Here is a 9,861-nt window from a genome sequence, read left to right as displayed (position 1 = left end):
GCTTGCACTCTTTTAAAACAAAGTATGCAACATCCTTCACTGCCAGGACTGGGGAACACCCTGATTGGATCCTTTGCTCAAGATTTACAGGCATGGCTTCCTTGGAAAGAGTCCTCAAAATCAGCAGCCTACTTTGTCTGCCCTCTGCTGCAGCTGGGCTGTTCTGCAGGAATGAAGTCAATATCTTCATCTCAGATCTGCCTAATGGCCTTGCTGACCTTGCAGACAGAGGAGCAAGTAGTTGTTGGTGTTGGAAGGAATTTAATGACCCTCTGGTCCAAACCCCAAGTCTATCCTCCATCTAATCCCCAGTCTAGCTGCCATCCTACATCTTAAGAGAGCTGGTCAAAAATGTGTGAGCCTCGGAGTCCTCTGAAACAACAGCTGCAGTTAACTACCTACACTTTCACTGAGGGACAGCCCTGCTATTGTGGGAGCCTCTGGAGCTATCTGTCCGTGTTTCAGAGTAGCACCATGGTGTTTATATCCTTAGCATGTTCCTTGTGAGCTATATCTTGGTAAAAYATACTGTTCTGGATGTACGTTTTGTGCATTTGCAGTAGCACRTCCCATTCTGAAGATAATTTTCCCATATCACTACTGAATAACAAATGTAGGCACTCAATGCATTGGATTCTGCATTCCATTTTGTCAACAGACTTACAATTAATTAGTAAAAGTCAATGAGTTTGAAATGCTACAGTCACTAAACATGCTGCTAGATGCGTTGCTATAGCAATTAATTTGTATTTCATGTTTTAGGCCAGCAGTGACCATAAAACAGYCAAGGGTTTACTGTGATAAGAACTCTGTTCCACTGAGCCAAGCCTCCCCCGTGGCTAATCTGTTCCAGAGCCCCAGAGAAATAGGCTTAGGAGCYACAGACTCTGCACAGCGGGACTTTCCCATTCACACATCCTTTTGCCCCACCACTGCTTCACAAGCACAGCATTTTCCTGTCACAGCCATTTATGTGCTAAGTCAGGGCTGATCTTCTGACCGCGGTAACCTGTTCATTAACACAGCCTCTGCTGCTTCTCATTGTGTTGATACTCTTGTCTGAATTCCCTCAATCTTCRCAGCCTATCCCTGTCTCAGCCCTCTCTTCTGATACAGAAACATTTGACCCATATTATGCAACTGCATCCATTGTCCAATTTTAAAGTTTAAAATTACACATTTTAAGCATAGGTCCCATGTGTGGGAAGAACTCAGAAGAGTTAGTAATCCTTCAAATTTCCCATTCCCATACAAAAACTGGTACAAAAAGGCCTTCCCCTAGTATTATTCCCATAAACCAGCCAGCCTCTCAGTATGCTGAAAAGGCCAGTCTGCTCTATTTCCCAAAATTGTGGTGGTTTTTCTATTGGTGTCCCCCTGCCTGTATGTGCAACTGAAAGTTTCTTCAAGAAGGCCATGTATTCTATATTTTTTAGGGACTAGATAGCAACTAGCATAACATACTGAGCTAGTGCACATGAGAACACTTAACACCAACAGAAAATTCACGGTTGTATTATAGTAAATTTTGTCACAAATCCCTTTTTTTGAATGACTCATTACTATGCCACTGTTCTAAAGTGCTGGCTTGCCATTTAGTTACACACATGGTCATTGCTTCTGTAGACATTATCAGCAAGATAATAATTCTGCAAGARCAAGAACAAGAGGTTTAAAAGAAATGCATGAGAGGAGGTGTCAGTGAGTGGAGTGTGCAGCCCTGCAGCACAGATCATCGTGAACTTGTCCCAAGAAAGGAATGTCTCTCCTGCAAATGCTTTGCTAGTAAATCTGTGCTGTAGTGGCTGAGGAGGTGTCAGCTGAAGACTAGTTTCTCCTGCAGGACTGCTTTGGTCCCTGAATCATTCATTCCCTCATAATTGGCTGAGGTCTAAACAAACTTCATGAACATACCTCAGAGTCACAGCCACCAGAGACTGCCATTGTAACACAACAAGAATCACTAATGGCGTCACCTCAGCTACATGAATGAATGTGAATAGCTGTCGAGTGGCAAAGCTAGAGATAACACCAGCTGGTTTTCATACTCACATTCACATTCACTTCATTCACAACAGAGCGGCATTAATGCTTTTCTTAAAAAAAAAGGAAAAAAAAATTAGCCTGTGTGTCTCAATAGAAGTATATTTTTCTTTCCAGTGGAGAATTAAGTTCCAGGAACTCTTCATGATAGGGGCAGGCTGTGGGTTTTAGAGCTGAAGATCACATATGATACTCAGCACAAAGAATAAAACCTCAGAGTTGAGCATMAAATTAATTGTCACTCATTTCATATAATAAGTGGTAATGAGTAAACATTCTAATTTCTAAAAAGGAGGAAAAAAAGTTCAAAGAAATATTCTAGGTAGTGGAAGCAAGCACAAGAGCTCTGAATAATAAGAGGGTGCTTTTTTTCACACTTAGGATGCCATAACTTAGCCATATCAGAACAAGGAAGAGTGGGAAGCATGCTTTTTTTTTTTTTTTCTCTCCTAGGAAAATACATTATAAGAACTCTAAGAGCATATCCAGAAGTTTTGATTTTTTTGCATGAAGTCTCACCAACTTAAGTTGCATGAACTAGAGATTCTCTGTATCTTTAAAAATGAGAAGCCGTAGTGCAAAGGATAAACTAGAAGAAAGATCTGCAACATGATTTCACGTCTTAGGTTCATTAACACCCTTCTACCTGTTGCCATATCAAATACTGATCCTCCCAACTGCCAAAGGTTCTTCTGACAGGGCTCTGAACAAGCAGCCTTACACCAAGTGGACTTTGCTTAGAGTAACATTTGGACATTTGCAGACATCTCTGCTCTTTTGGTGTAATCACTAGGCTGTAATTCTTTCTTCTATTTTAACTGCACCTGAGGCTCCTCAGAATTTCCTGTTCTTATACACTGTCAAGGGGGTCCAACCACAAGCAACAAGATGACTGGACATAATTTAAATACCAAAATGGAGCACAGCTGTATTAGCTCAGAGCTAGTTCAGACCTCTGTTCTGATTCATCATTATAGCACGAAGACATACCCACTGGCCCCCATTTCCATGCAGAGAACCCAAACCTTATTCTATGCCAAACATGCCTTCAGAGCAGCAAGGCACAATGCAGTGAATATAAAATGCCAGACACAGATTGAGGAAGYGAAATGCCATTTTGCTTCCTTAGCATGAACAAGGTGGTTGAGCACTGTAATACTGAAAAGTAGGTGCCAATGTTATGCACATATTRCATAAATAATAACAGTGTATTCATACATCTGTGGGCTTACCTTTAATTATATCTGCAGGTTTTAYAGACTTCTAAAGTACCTCTCTTGTGTCTGATGCAACCCTCTTCCCAGGCWGTTAGTCAAGCACAGAACAAAACAAGAAATCCATTAAGCTGAAACAATGCATTTTTAAATATTGCAAAATTTGAGGGGTTTTTTGTGAGTCGGCTCTCCCTCACTTGCAGTACAAGACCCTTGTCTTCAGCTAATCTGCTATCAGGGCCCAACAGCCGTTTGTGTATCCGCACCCCCAGTGCTGGGGTGGGGACCTAAGGGCGAGCTGGCATCTGGAGCAGAAAATGGGAAAGGCAGGGCGAGAGGGAACAGAAGCACCTTGTTTTCCTGCAGGAGCTGCTGGGGGAGGAACCCACCACCCAACCAGCCATACCTTTGCTGTCTCTGTGACCCTGGGAGTAATAAACTTTGCAAGTGGGAAGCAGAGATTAGCTCTTCAAATGGGAATAATCAATTCCCATTTCCCTGGCACAGGAAAAGTAGGCATGAGACCACACCCTGCAGCCTGTGGCTTGCTTTGCCTACTGGCTTCAGCTGGATCCAGACAGAAATCCAGTTTGGCTGGAAAACTTCTTCCCTTGTAATACATCCTGTTAGTGGATTGCAAATCAGGAAATTTGTTTGTGTAAATAAGAGTGCTTTTCCACTCATGCTGGCTAAGGGCTAAGAAGACAACATCTGTAGATGCATCCAAATTTCATTCAAGAGAACAATACTACTTAAGAGTGATTTCTGTACATTCATGYTACATCTGATGCTGACTGCATCACTGACAAGGGCAATTAGGGAGCTATGATCTCTAGACCAGACAGAGTGCTCCAAACCTTTAAGCACAGTTCTTTTCTTCATACAATCTCAAATGAAGAGAGATCTCTCAATCTCTCATAAATCTTCAAATGAAAATTTACCAAATGGAATTAAAATCTGGTCATGATCTCCCACTGTCTACCTGGAAGGCCAAGAAAAGATGCTTAATCCATTTCATCTTTCTTTTGATTCACACCTATTTTTAGCTTTAACCAAAGCATACAGATGGGAGGAAYTGCAATCTCAACACATCACTATCTTCCCAAGATCATTAGTTTATCTCTTGGTAAAAATGCACAAGATGAAGAATTAGCTGGAAAAAACATGTTTGTTGAGACTTCATAAAGCACCMRCCAGTGATGTAAAAGRGTGTCATAACTTATGTGACTTTTCCAGGCAAATATTCTTTTTTTAATTGTATTTYACAGAGTGTAAGTGATGTTAARATTAAACAGCATTAAAATTAACCCCTTGTCCCGGCTCTTTGAGCAGCTAGGCAGWAACKGGCATGGAGACTGGYTGAGSCCCCTTGTCCCTGGTTAAGCTTATSCCAGGAGATAAGTTTCACAGAGCTGGAAGCATGGCCCAGAGCTCATYGTACAGCCTATAGACACTCCACAAATGAAATGTTTTGGGCACGGAGGGGCAAACCCTGCCCTCATGCTGGCCCTGGCTGCGAGCTGAAGCACTTTCCACCCCTGTATGGGGGGAGAGCAGTGTAGGGTGATCTGCCTCACGTGTTGACAGCAGCAGTGCCAGGCAAGGATAAGGCACCCAGCCCCACCCTGCACTGTGGTGCAGGGAAAGCAAACAGGCSGAGGCAGCTCACAAAACTTTCACCACTGCTGCAAGCAACATTATCCTATTTTTCTTCCTGTTGAGCTTTTCCTAGACCCCTAGTAGTAGGGTAGGTCCTCTGCTGTGCCACACTGGCAAAGCTGGTGCTTCCCCCACTTTTGTGATTAAGAAGAAGAAAAGAGGCAGGTGGGCAAACAGCGCTTCAGTCCCTGGGGTTATTGGGAGGAAGGCRTTGGAGCAGGAGTGGGCCAGGCTGGGGAAGGGAGCTGCCTTCTGTGGGCCCTAAATGTCACTTCTGGTCTAGGGTTTCATTCAAAAATAGGGATCAATTTTTGTGAAATGTTTAAAGAATTCAGTTTAGTACCTGCAGTTACTATGTCCCTTTTTCACCCAAGAAAAACTAGAATTGAGTCACTGTTATAATGATGCTTCTGACAGAAATTGTACAGAGGAGACTATTTTATTGTAGAATGCTACCTAACAGAGTGAATATAGATTTACCGGTGTGGGTTGTAAAATTTATTTTAAAAATAATGAAACCAACTAGTGTTAATGAAGGTATTACTGTACATCTACTCGGAAATGTAGAAATGCATTTCAGTGATTAAATTGAATTTTGGAGCTGAAAATAGAGCCATGTTTAAATTCTATTTTTAATCTTGTTTGGTATAAAGTTTTCATGAAAATGTTTATTTGTATTCTRGTAATGATGGCACTCATTTGATAATGATTCTGCAAAGCAGGCTTTGTAGARGACAAGATAAGCTAATCTTGAATTAAACTTAATAAATAAATGAAAACTTAATCCCAACATTTAAGAGGAGCTCTTAAGAGTACAAAAAATGCAAATAAATWGCTAAGGCTAATTTGAGGTATTGCTAGGAAAAGAAAACAGGAGTGATTGTGTATATATGCATATACACATGCACACTGTGTATACATATATAGCTATAAACTCAAGAAATGCAAATATAAAGAGGAATGAAGGAAGAAATTTGTATAATTTCCCTCAGTGGGTGAAAGAAAAAGYAGCAATGACAGTTGATAGAATACCTTGATCTTTGCAAGCAGTGGTAGAAGATCARTACTCTTGCAAGGTGTAATTATTTCTTTTCAGCGGTGGTTCTCATTTCATCAGTGTTTCATCCTATTCCATCAGTATCTTCTAGAGCAGCTGCTATCATRGAATCATTAAGGTTGGACCTCCAAGACCAYTGAGTCCAGTCTTTGACCAAACACCACCATGCCAACTAAACATAGCACTAAGTGCCATGAGCAGTTGTTYCTTAAACCACCAGGGACAGTGACTCCACCACTTCCCTCTGCAGCCCATTCTAATATTTAATCACCCTTTCACAAAAAGGGTGAAAAAATTCTTCCTGATGTCCAACATTGACCTTCCCTGGTGCAAMCTGAGGCTGTTTCCTCTCATCCTCAATACTATTATCTTTCCCAGAGGTGGCCAGCTTGAGTTCTAGCTGAGGTTTCACCTTCCTAATTTTCTCTCTACATGACCTAATGACTTGATTTGCCTGCCCCTTGATTTGCCTGCCCCTTCTTCCAAAGGCCATAAATTCTCTTATTTCTTTTTTTCCCGCTGGGTTCCCTATTCAGTCAGTCTGGTTTTCTTTCCCACTGACTCATCTTTTGGCACATAGGGGCAGCCTGCTCCTGAGCCTTTGAGACTTCCTTCTGAAGGTATGTCTAGTCATACCCCTTTGTTTTTAAGGGAGGCAGTATGACACTAGCAGCTTCCTCTTGAACACAGTCAGATAACTAAACAAAATATTCAGTGTCTGATTGGGACCGTGGGATACCAAATACACTTTCATACCAAATACCTGYAAAACAAAAGCAAATCTTTCATAGATTGATAGTTGCAGAACCAGAATATTATGAGCCCTTACTGAACAGGAACAGAGAGGCATGAACTCAGCTGCAGGCTGTCTGCAGACCCAGACAGGAAGCACTAACTCAGCTTATGGTAAATTATTGGGTTTTAGATTCACTCTTAACCCCCTGACTTCAGATCTGCTATTGTAATATGACAGGGAAAGGCAGTTACTCTAAATATAAACAAACTCTGTTTTAGTGATGATTCTTGTTGTRAAGCCTAAGGCTGTCGTGCATCCTCAGAAATGTCATTTCCACCCCACTATCCTACTCCCAATAGCCCAAGCTGGTTTTTTATTTTACTAGTTGCACACATAGGCATTTTTAAAATCCCAGACAGAGCTTCTCTGCACAAGGAGCCCTGTTTTTCATGCCAAGGGCATTGTTGCCTTGGGGGCAGCCACACCCTGCTGACCCCTGGGTGAAACACAAAAGGAGCTGGCARTTTCAGGCCATCTCCAGTGGGGTGGGGGCCCAAAGCTGCACTTGTTTGTCTCAGGTGTGAGAAGAGCCAGGRTGCACTGGGGATGTAGAGCCTTAGAGTCAAACATGGAGCACTTGTTCCCTAGGCAGGTACCTCTCAATGAGTCCTCTTTTCTTTGTTTTCACACAGGATATCTAGGGTGTGTTGTTTCTCTGCCCCWATTTTTCTTCTGGGCTCAAGACATATTTCAGAGCTCCACTTTCCTGGCCTTCATTTCCTCTCTGTTTTTAGTCAGGCATCTCCACTTACATGACAAGCACCAAGATCTGCTTGCAGCTAGAGTTCAAAACCTGCATTTTGGAGGTGAGAGTGTTCAACATGGATTTGTGGGTTTCCATATTTTTAAACAGAGGAGGCCATCAAACCCATAGCTTACATCTTGGACGAATTCTCTAACCTTCAGTACCTCTCATACAACTTGGTGTTTATTTGGATTTTTTTTTTAAAATATTCAAAAAAAAAAAAATCTTGATCCCTGCACAATTTTGTAAGTATAATATTGGTGTCCACCTCCACAGAAAGTTATGGGCAATGGTTTTGGCCATTCCACCCTCAGATTACGGGTTATTTTTAATCCCATCCTGAGATTTGTAACTGTTTTCCAAGTGTGGGGACAGGGAAACCAAGCCCAAAGCTGTGTTCCAAATACCACTCCTGGGGTCTAAAATGAAATATTGCAAAATATTTGCCCACATGCTTTGCCTAGTTTTTTTACCACTGACATTGGCCTTTAAATTAGCTTTCTCTAGTCCTCATGGTTACTCCTGAGATAAAAACAGCCATAAAGACATTAAGGAGAGTTTTCACTCATGACTCAAATATAGTCTATTTCTATTACCTTAATATTGAAGAACTAATACTTATTCTAGGGTTTCTTTCCAGCCAGGAATGCGAAATACCAAACCCAAATGCGGATTGAGCCATGTCGCATTATTGCTTGGGACCAGCAGATGGCAACCAGCCATTGCTGTGTCAAAGGTAAGTGGGATTGTTCAGGTAGGGGATTTATTAAGTGACAKCTTGAGCAGCACAGCTTTGCTACTCCACAGAAGGAGAAAGCAGAACTTGTATCTTTACTCCTTCTTRTCCCTCTCACTTTTGAAAGGGAGCAGTGAGTCGCCCTTTTACATAGTGAGTTTCGACAAATTATAATTGTGACAATTCATTTGACTAAAATACCTTATGGCTGCTCCTTACTGGTAATATCATCAAAAAAAGATAGTAAAAAAAAAGAACAAGATTCTGGAAAAAATTCCAAAGCAATCAGACTGCCTTATCTTCCACAGGAATAGCCTCAAGTTCTTATCATTATTAATTAGATTCCTTATTACTTTAGGTGGAAGCMGTTAGAACTGAGTAACAATGAATCTGGAATCGGAAATAGACTTCCCTCTAGGAATTGACTGAGGCTATTGACATACCAGTTAATTAGTTCTGGTTATATGAGTGGCCTTACAGAAATTTTTTTGACATGAACAAGTTTGAAGAAATTAAATTTTTTTCCCCTACAACATTAGATTAAAAGTTACTCATTTCTAGGAGCAAGAACAGTAAAGTTTTGAAAAAAATCCTTTCCAAGAACCTTGCATTTACACTTCAGAAAAGAAATTCCTTCATTAAAAAGGAGAAGAGTTAGGGAAAGATATCTATAGCCTCACTAGAAGGATATTTAACTACCTGTAGTCATATTAAATTTTCTTTTCRCATTGGTTGAACCACATTTTGTGCATTTGTTTTCAGTAAGGATTGGTATAGATGATGCACGTGTTGATGTACACAGAATTAGAGTGTCTGCAGTGCAGAAAAAAACCAGACCTTTAGACCTCTGAAGGATYCCAGCATCACCTTACAGTGTCATTTGCAATTTAAAAAAGAATACACTACAAATAGCTAAACCAGACAAGAAGAGCACTGTCACTTAGTAAAAGCAAACCAAAATACTCTGCATTACTGGGATGCCTCCCTCCAAGTTCTCAACCACTTTGCAAACCATTAACTTGAAAGGTATTAATTTGCACCCTTGCAGTAGGAGATGTATGTTTATTCTCAGAACTCACACCTTGGCTGGGAAGGCTTAAAAAACTGATTTGGCAGATAAGGTATAACCTTTTGGTTTTGTTACAGCTACTACTTGATCAGCTGTGAATTTCCAGAAATGACTTYGAAATTAGGAGAAAACCAGCTGGCATCCATTTCCTAATGAATACTAGTGAGGTGATATTAAGAATAGCTTCTGAAATCCTTTACAATACCCATCGACCTTTYTCATTATTTCCTTAATCTAATAATAACATTTATACTGTAACCTCCCCCACTTTTTAATGAGATTTGAGAGGTTTTTTTCTTCTTTAGAGAACTTAAAGGCCTTCAATCTGATGATAAAATTTTAGCAACTTTATTTGCCTTGACATGAGAAATTATGTTACTTGTACATGTTGTTTTTCTTGTGGACYCATGTTAAGGGTCCAAGAGTTATGTTGGACTCCTGCAAAGCTAGTCAGAGTTTTTAGTGGTTATGTTTGTTTGTTTGTTTGTTTGTGGTTTTGTTTTGGTTTTGTTTTTGTTTGCTTGGTTTTTTGGTTTTTTTTC

The sequence above is a fragment of the Malurus melanocephalus genome, unplaced genomic scaffold (genome assembly GCF_030028575.1).
Source record: "Malurus melanocephalus ecotype Western Australia unplaced genomic scaffold, MMel_1.1 scaffold_26, whole genome shotgun sequence".
Classification (NCBI taxonomy): Eukaryota; Metazoa; Chordata; class Aves; order Passeriformes; family Maluridae; genus Malurus; species Malurus melanocephalus.
Note: the sequence above shows the minus strand (reverse complement) of the source record.